Below are 18714 nucleotides of genomic sequence, written 5' to 3'. Positions count from 1 at the left end.
CTCTGTAATGAACCCACCTCCCTTTCCCCACACACTGACCTGGCCCTGTGATGCACCCTCCTCCCTGTTCCCACCCTCTGACCTGGTCCGGTGATGAAACCACTTCCCTGTGCCCACCTACAGACCCAAACTTTTCATGATCCACCTCCCTCTCACCACGCACTAACCCGGCCCTGTCAAGTACCCACCTCCGTATCCCCATCCAGCGATCCGACCCGGTGATGAACCCACCTCCCTGTCCCAGCACACTGACCTGATCCTGTGATGCACCCTCCTCCCTGTTCCCACCCTCTGACCTGGTCCGGTGATGAAACCACTTCCCTGTGCCCACCTATAGACCCAAACTTTTCATGATCCACCTCCCTCTCACCACGCACTAACCCGGCCCTGTCATGTACCCACCTCCCTATCCCCATCCAGCGAGCCGGCCCGGTGATAAACCCACCTCCCCGACCCAACACACTGACCTGACCCTGTGATGTACCCACCTCACTGTTATCAACTTCTGACCAGGCCAGCTGATGTACCAACGTCCCTGCCACCACTCACTAACCCGACTCTGTGATGTACTCACCTCCCTGTCGCCATCCACCGATGAGATCCGGTGATTAGCCCACTTCCCTGTCCCCACAAACCAAGCCAGTCCATTGATGAACCCACCTCCCTATCGCTCGCACACAGACAGAGCCAGGGGATGAACCTACTTCCCTATACCCACCCTCCGAACCGGCCCTATGATGAATCCACCTGCCAGACCTTGACACACCAACACGGACCGGTGATGAACCAGCTTCCCTGTCCCCACACACCGACGCAGACCTGTAATGAACCCACTTCCCTGTCACAATACACTGAACCGGACCTGTGATGTACCCACCTCATTGTTCACACCCTCCGACCCGGCCGGGTGATGAACCCACCTACATTTCCCCACACACCGACCCAGCCTGGTGATGAGGCCCCCTCCCTATATCCACCCATCGACACGGCTCTGTGATGTACCCACCTCAGTGTTCCCAGACACAGACCTGGCCCTATGAATTATGCACCTCCCTGTCCCTCACATACCGACACATCCCGGTGATTAACCTACTTCCCTGTACCCACCCTCCAACCTGACGCTGTGATGAACCCACCTCTCCATTCCTGACACACCGACACAGCCTGGTGATGTACCTACTTCCCTGGAACCACCCTCGGACCCGGCCCTGTGATGAACCCACCTCCCTGTCCCGCACACACCGACACAGCCCAGTGATGAACCTACTTCCCTGTACCCACCCACGGACCCAGCCCTGTGATGAACCAAATTCCCCGTCCCTGACACACCGACCCGGATCGGTGATGAACCCACTTCCATGTACTCAGCCACCTACACGGCCCCGTAATTAACCTACCTCCCTGTCCCAACACACTGACCCGGTTTGTGATGTACCCACCAACTGTTCCCACCCTCTGACCCGACTCTGTGATGTACACACCTCCCTGACCCCATTCACTGAACCGGCACAATGATGAACCCACTTCCCTTTCCGCACACATCAACACGGCCCGTTGAAGAACCCACCTCCCTGTCACTCACACACTGACACAGCCCGGTGATGAACCTACATCCCTGTCCCCATACTCAGTCCGACCCAGTTATGAACCCACCACCCTTTCCCCTCACACCGATCCAGCCTGGTGTTGAGGCCACCTCCATATCTCCAGCCATCGAGCCTGCCCTGTGATGTACCCACATCCCTGTTCCCAGTCACAGACGTGGCCTTGTGAATTACGCACTTCCCAGTCCCCAAACACCAACCCAGCCCTGTGATAAACCCACCTCCCTGTCCCTGACACATTGAGCCGGACCGGTGATGAACCCACTTCCCTATCACAACACACTCACCCGGCCCTGTGATGTACCCACCTCACTGTTCACACCCTTAAACCCGGCCGGGAGATTAAGCCACTTCAATGTCTCCACCCACCATCCCGACCCTGTGATGTATCCACCTCCCTGACCCAACACACCAATCCGGCCCATTGATTAAACCAACTCCCTGTCCATCACACACCGACAGAGCCCAGCGATGAAACAACCTCCCTCTCCCCACCCTCCGACCCAGCCCGGTGATGAACCCACCTCTGTTTCCCCACACACTGACCAAGCCTGGTGATGAGGCCACCTCCCCGTCTCCACCCATCAACACGGCTCTGTGATGTACCTACCTCCCTGTTCCCAGACACAGACCTGGCCCTGTGAATTACGCACCTCACTATCCCCACACACCGACCTGGCCCTGTTATGAAAGCACCTCCCTGTCACCCACACACCCATCCGGCTAAGTGATGAAACCCCTGCATGTCCCCACACACGAAACTGGCCTGGTAATGAAACAACCTCCCGGTCCCTCACACCCCGACCCAGCCCACTGATGAACATACTTCCCTGTCCCAATACACTGACCGGTCACTATGATGTACCCAACTCTCTGTTCCCACCCTCTGACCCGGCTGGATGATTAACCCAACTACCTGTCTCCACGCACGGACCTGAACCTATGATGTACACACCTCCCTCTCCCCATCCACCGATCCGGCCCGGTGATGAACTCACTTCCCTGACCCCACACACGAACACAGCCAGTTGATGAACTCACTTCCCTGTCCCTTACACACCGACATAACCCGGTGATGAACCTAAATACCTGTCCCCACCCTCAACCTGGACCGATTATGAACCCACCTCCTTTTCCCCACACACTGACCTGGCCCTGTGATGCACCCTCCTCCCTGTTCCCACCCTCTGACCTGGTCCGGTGATGAAACCACTTCCCTGTGCCCACCTACAGACCCAAACTTTTCATGATCCGCCTCCCTCTCACCACGCACTAACCCGGCCCTGTCAAGTACCCACCTCCGTATCCCCATCCAGCGATCCGACCCGGTGATGAACCCACCTCCCTGTCCCAGCACACTGACCTGATCCTGTGATGTACCCACCTCACTGTTACCAACCTCTGACCCGGCCAGCTGATATACCAACGTCCTTGCCACCACTCACTGACCCGACCCTGTGATGTAACCACCTCCCTGTCGCCATCCACCGATCAGATCCGGTGATTAGCCCACTTCCCTGTCCCCACACACCAAGCCGGTCCATTGATGAACCCACCTCCCAATCCCTCACACACCGACACGGCCCAGTGATGAACCTACTTCCCTGAACTCATCCTCCTACTCGGCGCTGTGATGAACCCACCTCCCCGTCCCTGACACACCGACCCAGACCGGTGATGAATCCACTTCCCCGTCACAACACACTGACCCGGACCTGTGATGTACCCACCTCATTGTTCACACCGTCCGACCCGGCCTGGTGATGAACCCACCTACATTTCCCCACACACCGACCCAGCCTGATGATGATGCCCCCTCCCTATATCCACCCATCGACACAGCTCTGTGATGTACCCACCTCCGTGTTCCCAGACACAGACCTGGCTCTGTGAATTACCCATCTCCCTGTTGCCACACACCGACCCGGCTCTGTGATGTACCCACCTCACTGTGCCCAGACGCAGATCCAGCTCTGTGATGAACCCACGTCACTGTCCCCACACATCAACTTGGTCCGGTGATGAACCCACTTCGCTGACCATACCCACCATCCAGACCCTGTAATAACCCACCTCCCTGTTCCCACAAACTAAACCGGCCCTGTGATGTACCCACCTCCATGTCACCACCCTCCGACACGGTCCGATGATGAACCCACCACCCTTTCCCCACACACCAACCCAGCCCACTGATGAACATACTTCCCTGTCCCAATGATGAGGCCACCTCCCTGTCTCCACCTATCGACATTGCCCTGTGATGTACCCACCTCCCTGTACCCAGACACAGACCTGGCCCTATGAATTACACACCTCCCTGTACCCAAACACCGACCCGGCCCTGTGACGTACCCGGCTCCCTGTCCCCTGACACACATCCGGTTGTGTAAAGAACCCACTTCCCTTTCCCCACACACTGACCTGGCCCTATGATGTACTCACCTCCCTGTTCCAACCCTCTGACCTGGCCCGTTGATGAACGCACTTGCCTGTCCCCATGTACAGACCCGACCTTGTCATGATCCACCTCCCTCTCCCAAACCACTAACCCAGCCCTGTCTTGTACCCACCTCCCTATCCCCATCCTGTGATCCGACCCAGTGATGAACCCACTTCCCTGTCCCCACACACCAACACAGCCCGTTGATGAACCCACTTCGCTGCCCCTCACACACCGACGCAGCCCGGTGATGAACCTACATCCCTGTTCCCATCCTCAACCCGGCCCGGTTATGAACCGCCTCCCTTTCCCCACACACCGATCCAGCCTGGTGATGAGGCCACCTCCCTATCTCCACCCATCGACCCTGTCCTGTGATGTACCCACCTCCCTGTACCCAGACACAGACCTGGCCCTATGAATTACACACCTCCCTGTACCCAAACACCGACCCGGCCCTGTGACGTACCTGGCTCCCTGTCCCCTGACACACATCCGGTTGTGTAAAGAACCCACCTCCGTTTCCCCACACACTGACCTGGCCCTGTGATGTACTCACCTCCCTGTTCCCACCCTCTGACCCGGCCTGTTGATGAACGCACTTGCCTGTCCCCATGTACAGACCCGACCTTGTCATGATCCACCTCCCTCTCCCAAACCACTAACCCAGCCCTGTCTTGTACCCACCTCCCTATCCCCATCCTGTGATCCGACCCAGTGATGAACCCACTTCCCTGTCCCCACACACCAACACAGCCCGTTGATGAACCCACTTCGCTGCCCCTCACACACCGACGCAGCCCGGTGATGAACCTACATCCCTGTTCCCATCCTCAACCCGGCCCGGTTATGAACCGCCTCCCTTTCCCCACACACCGATCCAGCCTGGTGATGAGGCCACCTCCCTATCTCCACCCATCGACCCTGTCCTGTGATGTACCCACCTCCCTGTACCCAGACACAGACCTGGCCCTATGAATTACACACCTCCCTGTACCCAAACACCGACCCGGTCCTGTGACGTACCTGGCTCCCTGTCCCCTGACACACATCCGGTTGTGTAAAGAACCCACCTCCGTTTCCCCACACACTGACCTGGCCCTGTGATGTACTCACCTCCCTGTTCCCACCCTCTGACCCGGCCCGTTGATGAACGCACTTGCCTGTCCCCATGTACAGACCCGACCTTGTCATGATCCACCTCCCTCTCCCAAACCACTAACCCAGCCCTGTCTTGTACCCACCTCCCTATCTCCATTCTGTGATCCGACCCAGTGATGAACCCACTTCCCTGTCCCCACACACCAACACAGCCCGTTGATGAACCCACTTCCCTGCCACTCACACACCGACGCAGCCCGGTGATGAACCTACATCCCTGTTCCCATCCTCAACCCGGCCCGGTTATGAACCGCCTCCCTTTCCCCACACACCGATCCAGCCTGGTGATGAGGCCTCCTCCCTATCTCCACCCATCGACCCTGTCCTGTGATGTACCCACCTCCCTGTACCCAGACACAGACCTGGCCCTATGAATTACACACCTCCCTGTACTCAAACACCGACCCGGCCCTGTGACGTACCTGGCTCCCTGTCCCCTGACACACATCCGGTTGTGTAAAGAACCCACCTCCGTTTCCCCACACACTGACCTGGCCCTGTGATGTACTCACCTCCCTGTTCCCACCCTCTGACCCGGCCGTTGATGAACGCACTTCCCTGTCCCCATGTACAGACCCGACCTTGTCATGATCCACCTCCCTCTCCCCAACCACTAACCCAGCCCTGTCTTGTACCAACCTCCCTATATCCATCCAGCGATCCGACCCGGTGATGAAACCACCTCCCCGTCCCTGACACACTGACACAGCCCTGTCATGTACACACCTCCCTATCCTCATCCACCGATCCGACCCAGTGATGAACCCACTTCCCTGTCCCCACACACCAACACGGCCCGTTGATGAACTCACTTCCCTGTCCCTCACACACCGACAAAGCCCAGTGATGAACCTACATCCCTGTTCCCACCCTCTGACCCGGCCCGTTGATGAATGCACTTCCCTGTCCCCATGTACAGACCCGACCTTGTCATGATCCACCTCCCTCTCCCCAACCACTAACCCAGCCCTGTCTTGTACCCATCTCCCTATCCCCATCCAGCGATCCGACCCGGTGATGAAACCACCTCCCCGTCCCTGACGCACTGACACAGCCCTGTCATGTACGCACCTCCCTATCCTCATCCACCGATCCGACCCAGTGATGAACCCATCTCCCTGTCCCAACACACTGACCAGGTACTGTGATGTACCCACCTCACTCTTCCCACCATCTGACCCGGCGGTGTTATGAACCCACCTCCCTGTCTCCAACCATGCACCCAACCCTGTGATGTACACACCTCCCTGAGCCCACACTCAGATCTTGCCCTGTGATGAACCCACCTCCCTATCCCTCACACCCCGACCCAGCCCGGTGATGATCCCATCTCTCTGATCCTACACACCAACAAGGCTCTGTGATTTATCCACCTCCCTGTTTCCAGACACTGACCTTTCCCTGAGAATTACCCACCTCCATGTCCCCACACACCGACCTGACCCTGTGATGTACCCACCAACTGTTCCAACCCTCTGACCCGGCCGGGTGATGAACTCACCTCCCTGTCCCCATCCACCAAACTGTCCTGGTGATCAACCCAATTCCCTGTCTTGACACACCAACACGGCCCGTTAATGAACCCACCTCCCTGTTCCTCACACACCGACACAGCCCGATGATGAATCTACATCCCTGTCCCCACGCTCAGCCCGGCCTGGTTAAGAACCTACCTCCCTTTCCCCATACACCGATCCAGCTTGGTGATGAGGCCACCTCCCTATCTCCAGCCATCGACCCTGCCCTATGATGTACCCACATCCCTGTTCCCAGACTCAGACCTGGCTCTGTGAATTACACACTTCCCTGTCCCCACACACTGACCCAGCCCTGTGATGAACCTACCTCACCATTCCTGACACACAGACCCGGACCGGTGATGAACCCACTTCCCTATCACAACACACTAACCCGGCCTTGTGATGTAACCACCTCATTGTTCACACCCTCTGACCCAACCGGGTGATGAACCCACTTCAATGTCTCCACCCACCGTCCCAACCCTGTGATGTACCCACCTCCCTGTCCCAACACGTTAAGCCGGTCCGTTGATGAAATCAACTCGCTGTCCCTCACACACTGACTCAGCCCAGTGATTAACGAACCTCCCTGTCCCTCACACAACCACTCGGCTCAGTGATGAAACCCCCTGCATATCCCCACCCACAAAACTGGCCTGGTAATGAAACAACCTCCCCGTCCCTCACATCCCGACCAGGTTCGGTGATGAACATGCTCCCCTGTCCCAACACACTGACCTGGCCCTGTGATGTACCCAACTCCCTGTTCCTACCCTCTGACCCGGCCAGGTGATGAACCCAACTCTCCATCCCTGACACACCAAAACAGCCCAGTGATGAACCCACTTCCCTGGAACCACCCTCCGACGCGACCCTTTGATGAACCCAACTCCCCGTCCCTGACACACCGACCCAGACCGGTGATGAACCTACTTCCCTGGAACCACCCTCCGACCCAGCCATGTGATGAACCCACCTCCCCGTCCCTGACACCGATCCAGCCCAGTGATGAACCCACTTCCCTGTCCTTCACACACCAACACAGCCCGGTATTGAACCTACATCCCTGGTCCCACCCTCAACCCGGCCCTGTGATGAACCCAACTCTCCATACCTGACACACCGAAACAACCCAGTGATGAACCCACTTCCCTGGAACCACCCTCCAACACGACCCTTTGATGAACCCAACTCCCCGTCCCTGACACACCGACCCGGACCAGTGAGGAACCTACTTCCCTAAAACCACCCTCTGACCCGGCCATGTGATGAACCCACCTCCCATTCCCTGACACCGATCCGACCCAGTGATGACCCCATTTCCCTGTCCCTCACACTCCGACACAGCCCGGTGTTGAACCTACATCCTTGTACCCACCCTCGGACCCGCCCGTGCGATGAACCCACTTCCCTGTCACAACACACTGACCCGGCCTTGTAATGTACTTACCTCCCAACACGCTCACCCGTCACTGTGATGTACCCCCCTCCCTGTTCCCACGCTCTGACCCGTCCCGGTGATCAACCCACTTCCCCGTCCCCACCCACGGACCCGACCCGGTGATGTAGAGACCTCCCTGTCCCCATCCACTGATCCGGCGGCTGATGAACCCACTTCCCTGTACCCACACAGTCATCCGACCCTGTTATGACCCACCTTCCTGTCCCCACAAACAAACACTGCCTGGTGATGAACCTACATACATGTCCCCACCCTCGACACGGCCTGGTTATGAACCCACCTCCTTTTCCACACATACCGATCCAGCCTAGAGATGAGGACACCTCCCTATCTCAGGCCATTGACCCTGCCCTGTGATGTACCCACATCCCTGTACCCAGACTCAGACCTGGCCCTGTGAATTTCGCACCACCCTGTCCCAAAACACCGACCCAGCTCTGTGATGTACCCACTTTCCTGTCCCCACACACCGACACAGCCCGTGATGAACCTACTAACCTGTCCCCACCCTCGACCCAGCCTGCTTATGAACCCACCTCCCTTTCCACACACACCGATCCAGCTTGGTGAGGAGGCCACCTCCCTATTTCTAGCCATCAACCCTGCCCTGTGATCTACTCACATCCCTGTTCCGAGACTCAGACCCAGCCCTGTGAATTATGCACCTCCCTGTTCCCAAACACCGACCCAGCCCTGTGATGTACCCACCTTCCTGTCCCCACACACTAAATCGGCCCGGTGATGAACCCACCTCCCTGTTCCATTCCACCGACCCACACAACAACCTGGCCCGGTGATGAACCTACTTCCCTGACCCAACCCTCCGACTTGGCCCTGTGATGAAACATCCTCGCTGTCCCAACACAATGAGCCGGCCCTGAGAAAGAGCCACTTGACTGTTCCCATCCTCTGACCGGGCCAGGTGATAAACCCACCTCCCTGTCTCCACCCACATACCCGACCCTGTGATGTACACACCTCCCTGTCCCTATCCACCGAACCGTCCCGGTGATGAACCAACGTCCCTGTCCCCACACACTAATCCTGTCCAGTGATGAACCAACCTCACTGTCCCTCACACACCAACCCAGCCTGGTGATGAGGCAAAATCCCTGTCTCCACCCATCGACTCGGACCTGACATGCACCCACCTCCCTCTTCCCAGAGACTGACCTGCCCCTGTAAATTACCCACCTCCCTGTTGCCACACACCGACCCGGCTCTGTGATGAACCCAACTCCCTGTCCCCACACATCAACCTGGTCCGGTGATGAACCCACTTCCCTGACCGTATCCACCATCCATCTCCCTGTTCCCACAAACTAAACCGGTCCTGTGATGTACCCACCTAAATGTCACCACACTCTGACCGTCCCGGTGATAAACCCACCACACTTTACCCACACACCGACCAAGCCTGATTATGAAGCTACTTCCCTGACTCCACCCATCGATCCGGCCCTGTGATGTACCCACCTCACTGTTCCCAGACACTGACCAGACACAGTGATGAACCTACCTCCCTGTCCGTCCCACAACGACACAGCCCGGTGATGAACCCTCATCCCTGTCCCCACACAACAACCAACTTCCCTCTCCCAACCCTCCGACTTGCCCCTGTGATGAAACATCCTCGCTGTCCCAACACAACGACCCGGCCCTGAGAAATAGCCACTTGACTGTTCCCATCCTCTGACCGGGCCAGGTGATAAACCCACCTCCCTGTCTCCACCCACGTACCCGACCCTGTGATGTACACACCTCCCTGTCCCTATCCACCAACCGTCCCGGTGATGAACCAACGTCCCTGTCCCCACACACTAATCCTGTCCAGTGATGAACCAACCTCACTTTCCCTCACACACCAGCCCAGCCTGGTGATGAGGCAAAATCCCTGTCTCCACCCATCGACCCGGACCTGACATGCACCCACCTCCCTCTTCCCAGAGACTTGCCTGCCCCTGTAAATTACCCACCTCGCTGTTGCCACACACCGATCCGGCTCTGTGATGTTCCCAACTCGCTGTGCCCAGACACAGATCCGGCTCTGTGATGAACCCAACTCCCTGTCCCCACACATCAACCTGGTCCGGTGATGAACCCACTTCCCTGACCGTATCCACCATCCAGACCCTGTAATAACCAATCTCCCTGTTCCCACAAACTAAACCGGTCCTGTGATGTACCCACCTAAATGTCACCACACTCTGACCGTCCCGGTGATAAACCCACCACACTTTACCCACACACCGACCAAGCCTGATTATGAGGCTACTTCCCTGACTCCACCCATCGATCCGGCCCTGTGATGTACCCACCTCACTGTTCCCAGACACTGACCAGACACAGTGATGAACCTACCTCCCTGTCCGTCCCACAACGACACAGCCCAGTGATGAACGCTCATCCCTGTCCCCACACAACAACCAACTTCCCTCTCCCAACCCTCCAACTTGGCCCTGTGATGAAACCTCCTCGCTGTCCAAACACGCTGACCCGTCACTGTGATGTACCCCCCTCCCTGTTCCCACCCTCTGACACGGCCCGGTGATCAACCCACATCCCTGACTCCACCCACGGACCCAACCCTGTGATGTACAGAAATCCCTGTACCTATCCATTGATCCGGCCCGCTGATGAATCCACTTCCCTGTACCCACCCACTCATCCGACCCTGTTATGACCCACCTCCCTGTCCACACATACACACACACTGCCCGGTAATGAACCTACATACCTGTCCCCACCCTCGACCAGACCTGGTTATGAACCCACCTCCCTTTCCACACACACCGATCCAACCTGGTTATGAGGACACCTCCCAATCTCCAGCCATCAACCCTGCCCTGTGATGTACCCACATCCCTGTTCCGAGACTCAAACCTGGCCCTGTGAATTACGCACCTCCCTGTCCCCAAACACCGACCCAGCCCTGTAATTGGGACGCACCTTCCTGTCCCCAGACACATATCCGGCTCTGTGATGCACCCACCTCCCTGACCCCACACACCAACCCGGCCCGGTGATGAACACACCTCCCTGTCCCCATCCACTTATCCAGCCCAGTGATGAACCAACTTCCCTGTCCCCACACACTAAGCCTGCCCGGTGCTGCGGCCACCTCCCTGTCGCCATCCACCGATCCAGCCAGGTGATGAACCCAATTCCCTGTCCTCACACACTAAGCCAGCCCAGTGATGAACCAACCTCAGTGTCCTTAACACACTGACCCACCCTGGTGATGAGGCAACCTCCCTGTCTCCACCCATCGACCCGAACCTGATATGCACCCACCTTCATGTTCCCAGAGACTGACCTGGCCCTATGAATTGCCCACCACCCTGTCGCCACACACTGACCCGGCTCTGTGATGTACCCACCTCACTGTGCCCAGATGCAGATCCGGCACTGTGATGAACCCACCTCCCTGTCACCACCCTCTGATCCGGACTGGTGATGAACCCACCTCCCTTTCCACACACATCGATCCAACCTGGTGATGAGGACACCTCCCTATCTCCAGCCATCATCCCTGCCCTGTGATGTACCCACATCCCTGTTCCCAGACTCAGACCTGGCCCTGTGAATTATGCACCTCCCTGTCCCCAAACACCGACCCAGCCCTGTGATATACCAACCTTCCTGTCCCCAGACACACATCCGGCTCTGTGATGCACCCACCTCACTGTCCCCACACACCAACCCGGCCCGGTGGTGAACACACCTCCCTGTCCCCATCCACCGATCCAGCCCGGTGATGAACCCTCATCCTTGTCCCCACACAACAACCCGGCCCGATGATGAACCCACCTCACTGTCCCCATCCACTGATCCAGCCCGGTGATGAACCCACTTGCCAGTCCACACACACTAAGCCACCCCGGTGTTGAACCAACCTCAATGTCCCTCACACACCGTCCCAGCCTGGTGATGAGGCCACTTCCCTGTCTCCACCCATCGACCCAGACCTGACATGCACCTACCGCCCTGTTCCCAGAAACTGACCTGGCCATGTGAATTACCCACCTCCCTGTCGCCACACACCGACCCGGCTCTGTGAGGTACCCACATCACTGTGCCCAGACGCAGATCCGGCTCTCTGATGAACCCACGTCCCTGTCCCCACACATCAACCTGGTCCGGTGATGAACCCACTTCCCTGACCTTACCCACCATCCAGACCTTGTAATAACCCACCTCCCTGTTCCCACAAACTAAACCAGCCCTGTGATGTACCCACCTCCCTGTGACCACCCTCCGACCCGGCCCGGTGATGAACCCACCACACTTTCCCCACACACTGACCTAGCCTGGATATGAGGCCACTTCCCTGTCTCCAGCCATCGATCCGGCCCTGTGATGTACCCACCTCCCTGTTCCCAGACACCGACCAGACCCTGTGATGACCCACCTCCCTGTCCCCATACACCAATGCGTCCAGGTGATGAACCCACCTCCCAATCCATCACACACTGATACAGCCCGGTGATGAACCCTCATCACTGTCCCCACACAACAACCCGGCCCGATGATGAATATACTTCCCTGTCCCAACCCTCTGACTTGACCCTGTGATGAAACTTCCTCGCTGTCCCAACACGCTGACCCATCACTGTGATGTACCCCCTCCCTGTTCCCCCACTCTGACCTGGACCGGTGATCAACGCACTTCCCTGTCCCCACCCACGGACCGAACAATGTGATGTCTAGAACTCCCTGTCCCCACCCACTAACCTGGCCCTTTGATGTACCCACCTCGCTATCCCAATGCTCCGTTCTGGCCTTTGATGAAAACACTTCCCTGTTCCTGACACACTGACACAGACCGGTGATGAAACCACTTCCCTGTCCACACCCACCGCTCCGGCACTGTAATGAAACCACATCCCTGACCAAACACATCGATCCGACACTGTCATGTACCCACCCCCGTATCCCCATCCAGCAATCCGACCTGATGATGAACCCACCTCCCTGCACCTGACACACCGACACAGCCCTGACATGTACCCACCTCCCTATCCCCAACGAGCAATCCGACCCGGTGATGAACCCACCACCCTGCACCTGACACACTGTCACAGCCCTGTCATGTACTCACCTCCCTATACTTATCCACCGATCCGACCAAGTGATGAACCCACCTCCCTGTCCCTACACAGTGACCTGGCTCTGTGATGTACCTACCACACTGTTCCAACCCTCTGACTCGGCCGGCAGACGAACCAACTTCCCTCTCTCCACCCACTGAACTGACCCTGTGATTTACCCTCCTTCCAGTCCCTCACACACCAAAACAGCCCAGTGATGAACCGACTTCCCTGTCCTCACCGAACTGGCCCTGTGCTGAACCCACCTCCCTGTCACAACAAACTGACCCAGCCAGGTGATGAACCCACCTCGCTGTCTCAACCGACGGACCTGATCCAGTAATGAATCCACCTACCTGTCCCAACACACTGACCCGGCCCTGTGACGTATCCACCTCACTGTTCCCACCCTCTGACCCGGCCAGGTGATGAACCCACCTCCCTGTCTCCACACACCAACACAGCCCGCTGATGAACCTACATACCTGTCCCCACCCTCGACTCGGCCTGGTTATGAACCCACCTCCCTTTCCACACACACCGATCCAACCTGGTGTTGAGGACACCTCCCTATCTCCAGGCATCAACCCTGCCCTGTGATGTACCCACATACCTGTTCCCAGACACAGAACTGGCCCTGTGAATTACACACCTCTGTCCCAAAACACCGACCCAGCCCTGTGATGTACCCACCTTCCTCTCCCCAGACACACATCCGGCTCTGTGATGACACACCAACCTGTCCCCTTGATGAACACAACTCCCTGTCGCCATCCACCGATCCATCCCGGTGATGAACCCACTTCCCTGTCCTCACATACTAAGCCAGCCCAGTGATGAACCAACCTCACTGTCCCTAACACACCGACCCAGCCTGGTGATGAGGCCACCTCCCTCTCTCCACCCATCGACCCGGACCTGACATGCACCCACCTCCCTGTTCCCAAAGACTGACCTGGCCCTATGTATTATCCACCTCCCTGTCGCCACACACCGACCCGGACCAGTGATGAACCCACTTCGCTGTCACAACACATTGACCCGGCCCTGCGATGTACCCACCTCATTTTTGACTCCCTCTGACCCAGCCGGGTGATGAACCCACTTCAATGTCTTCACCCACCGTCCCGACCCTGTGATGTACCCACCTCCCTGTCCCAACACATCAACCCAGCCCGTTGATGAAATCATCTCCCTGTCCCTCACACACCGACTCAGCCCAGTGATTAACCCACCTCCCTGTCCCTCAAACAACCACTCGGCTCAGTGATGAAACCCCCTGCATGTCCCCACCCACGAAACTGGCCTAGTAATGAAACAACCTCCCCGTCCCTCACATCCTGACCAGGTCTGGTGATGAACATCCTCCCCTGTCCCAACACACAGACCTGGCCCTGTGATGTACCCAACTCTCTATTCCTACCCTCTGACTCGGCCAGGTGATGAACCCACCTCCCTGTCTCAACCCACGACCTGACCCTGTGATGTACACACCTCCCTGTCCCCATCCACCGATCCGGCCCGGTGATGAACTCACTTCCCTGTACCCACCCACTCATCCCACCCTGTTATGACCCACCTCCCTGTCCCCACCCACTAACCTGGCCCTGCAATGTACCCACCTCCCTGTTCCCAGGCACTGATCTCGCCCTCTGAATTACACACCTCCCTGTCACCACACACCAACTCGGCTCTGTGATGTACCCACCTCCCTGTTCCAATGCGCTGATCCAGCCTTTGATGAACACACCTCCCTGTTCCTGACACACTGACACGGACCGGTGATGAAACCACTTCCCCCTCCACACACACCGCTCTGGCCCTGTAGAGAAACCACCTCCATGACCAAACACATCGACCAGACACTGTGATGTACCCACCTCCCTCTCCCCACCCACTAACATGGCCCTGTGATGTACACACCTCCCTCACCCCATCCAGCTATCTGACCTGGTGATGAACCCAACTACCTGCACCTGACACACCGACATAGCCGTGTCATGTACTCACCTCCCTATCCTTATTCACCGATCAGACCCAGTGATGAACCCACCTCCCTGTCCCAACACACTGACCTGGCTCTGTGATGTACCCACCTCACTGTTCCAACCCTCTGACATGGCCTGCAAATGAACCAACGTCCCTCTCTCCACCCACTGACCCAACCCTATGATTTACCCTCCTCCCTGTCCCTCACGAACCAACACAGCCCAGTGATGAACCCACCTCCCTGTCCCAACTCACTGACCCGGCCGGGTGATGAACCCACCTCCATGTCTCAACCCATGGACCCGACCCAGTAATGAACCCACCTACCTGTTCCAACACACTGAACCGGCCCTGCGAAGTATCCACCTCACTGTTCCCACCCTCTGACCCGGCCAGGTGATGAACCCACCTCCCTGTCTCCACCTACGAATCAGACCCTGTGATGTACACACTTCCCTGTCCCAATCGACCGTGCGTCCCGGTGATGAATGCGCTTCCCTGTCCCCACACACTGACACAGACCAGTGATGAACCTACATACCTGTCCCTACCCTCGAACCGGCCTGGTTATGAACCAATCTCCCTTTCCACACACACCGATCCAGCATAGTGATGAGGACACTTCCCTATCTCCAGCCATTGACCCTGGCCTGTGATGTACCAACATCCCTGTTCCCAGACTCAGACCTGGCCCTGTGAATTATGCACCTCCCTGTCACCAAACACCGACCCAGCCCTGTGATGTACCTACCTTCCTGTACCCAGACACACATCCAGATCTGCAATAGACCCACCTATCTGTCCCCATGCACCAACCCGGCCCGGTGATGAACCCACCTCCGTGACCCCATCCACCGATCCAGCCCGGTGATGAACCCACTTGCCTGTCCCCACACACTAAGCCACCGCCTCGAGAAATGGGGGAGATATTGAACAGTTTCTTTTCTTCGGTATTCACTAAGGAGAAGGATATTGGGAGATGTGAGATAAAAAATGCAAATTGGGTAAATATGGGGAATATAGAGATTACAAAAGGTGTAGTTTTAAGGCTTTTGAAGAATATAAAGGTGGATAAGTCTCCGGGACCAGACGGGATCTTCCCCAGGACATTGAGAGAAGTGAAGGAGGAAATAGCAGAGGCTCTGGCGGTAATTTTCCAAATGTCATTAGATATGGGGATAGTGCCGGAGGATTGGCGCATTGCGCATGTGGTTTCATTATTTAAAAAGGGTTCAAGGAGGAAGCCTGGCAACTATCGGCCTGTAAGTTTGACGTCTGTGGTAGGTAAATTAATGGAGAAAATTCTTAGAGATAGTACTTATAAACATCTGGATAGACAGGGTCTGATCAGGAGCACTCAACATGGATTTGTGGGAGGAAGGTCATGTTTGACCAATCTGATTGAATTTTTTGAAGAGGTGACTAGGAATGTGGATGAGGGTGGCGCTGTGGATGTTGTCTATATGGACTTCAGTAAGGCCTTCGATAAGGTACCACATGGAAGGTTAGTTAGGAAGGTGCAGTCATTAGGTATAAATTTTAAGATAGTCAAATGGATTGAACATTGGCTGAAAGAGAGAGACCAGAGAGTGGTAGTGGATAATTGTCTGTCAGGTTGGAGGCCGGTGACCAGTGGTGTGCCTCAAGGATCTGTATTGGGCCCATTGTTGTTCGTTATATACATTAATGATCTAGATGATGGGGTGGTGAATTGGATTAGTAAATATTCAGACGATACTAAGATAGGTGGAATAGTGGATAATGAAGAAGGTTTTCAAGGATTGCAGAGGGATTTGGGCTGCTTAGAAAAGTGGGCTGAAAAATGGCAGATGGAATTTAATGCTGATAAGTGTGAGGTGCTTCATTTTGGTAAGAAGAATCAGAATAGGACATACGTGGTAAATGGGAGAACATTGAGGAATACAGAAGAGCAGAAAGATTTAGGAGTAACAGTACATCGTTCCCTGAAGGTAGAAACTCACATGAATAGGGTGGTGAAGAAGGCTTTTAGTATGCTGGCCTTTATCAATCATTGCATGGAATATAGGAGTTGGGAGGTGATGTTGAGATTGTATAAGACGTTGGTGCGGCCTAATTTGGAGTTCTGTGTGTAGTTCTGGTCGCCTAATTATAGGAAGGATATAAACAGAGTGGAGAGAGTGCAGAGAAGGTTTACCAGAATGTTACCTGGGTTTAAGCATCTAGAGTATAGGGAGAGATTGGACAGATTAGGTCTTTATTCTTTAGAGCGTAGAAGGTGGAGAGGGGATTTGATAGAAGTATTTAAGATTATGAAAGGGATAGACAGAGTGGATGTGGATGGACTATTTTCGTTAAGAGGAGGAAAGATTAAAACAAGAGGACATGAGTTAAGAATTAAGGGGCAGAGGTTTAGAGGTAACATGAGGGGGAACTTCTTTACTCAGAGAGTGGTAGCCGTGTGGAATGAGCTTCCGGGAGAAATAGTGGCGGCGGAGTCAATTGTATTATTTAAGAAAAGGTTGGACAGGTATATGGATGAGAAGAAGATGGAGGGTTATGGGCATTGTGCAGGGAGGTGGGACTAGAAAGGGGTGTTTGGTTCGGTGCGGACTAGAAGGGCCTAATGGCCTGTTTCCGTGCTGTAATTGTTATGTTTATGAACCAACCTCACTGCCTTCAGACACCGACCCAGCCTGGTGATGAGACCACCTCACTGCCTCCACTCATCGACCCGGACCTGACATGCACCCACTGCCCTGTTCCCAGAAACTGACCTGGCCCTGTGAATTACCCACCTCCCTTTCACCACACACCGATCCGACTCTGTGATGTACCCACCTCACTGTGCCCAGACGCAGGTCCGGCTCAGTGATGAACCCACATCCCTGTCCCCACACATCAACCTGGTCCAGTGATGAACCCACTTCCCTGACCATATCCACCATCCAGACCCTGTAATAACCCACCTCCCTGTTCCCACAAACTAAACCGGCCCTGTGATGTACCCACCTCCCTGTCAGCACCCTCCGACCAAGCGCAGTGATGAACCCACCACACTTTCCCACACACCGGCCGAGCCTGGATATGAGGCCACTTCCCTGTCTCCATCCATCGATCCGGCTCTGTGATGTACCCACCGCCCTGTCCCCAGACACCAACCAGACCCTGTGATGACCCACCTCCATGTCCGCATACACCAACCCGGCCAGGTGATGAACCCACCTCCCAATCTATCACACACTGACACAGCTCGGTGATGAACCCTCATCCCTGTCCCCACACAACAACCAGGCCAGGTGATGAACCTACGTCCCTGTCCCAACCCTCTGACTTGGCCCTGTGATGAAACATCCTCGCTGTCCCAACACACTGACGCGTCCCTGAGAAGTACCCACCTCACTGTTCCCACCCTCTGACCCGGCCAGGTGATAAACCCACCTCCCTGTTTCCACCCACGTACCCGACC

The 18714-nt window shown here is 56.1% G+C and overlaps 1 long non-coding RNA gene and 1 pseudogene across 1 annotated transcript in view; one reads left to right on the top strand and one right to left on the bottom strand.

Moving 5' to 3' along the window:
• LOC138755047 (uncharacterized) overlaps positions 1–13000 on the bottom strand; it is a 29472-nt gene extending 16472 nt beyond the window's left edge. Inside the window, exon 1 of the long non-coding RNA XR_011352010.1 lies at positions 12943–13000. This is a non-coding gene — a long non-coding RNA (uncharacterized lncRNA). The remainder of the gene's footprint in view (positions 1–12942) is intronic.
• Positions 1–18714, top strand: part of LOC138755022 (zinc finger protein 721-like) — a 233500-nt pseudogene that overhangs the window by 61206 nt on the left and 153580 nt on the right.

This window comes from Narcine bancroftii, chromosome 2 (assembly GCF_036971445.1).
Source record: "Narcine bancroftii isolate sNarBan1 chromosome 2, sNarBan1.hap1, whole genome shotgun sequence".
In the NCBI taxonomy this organism is placed as follows: Eukaryota; Metazoa; Chordata; class Chondrichthyes; order Torpediniformes; family Narcinidae; genus Narcine; species Narcine bancroftii.
The sequence above is the reverse complement of the archived record's forward strand: the minus strand, read 5'-3'. Positions and strand labels throughout refer to the sequence as shown.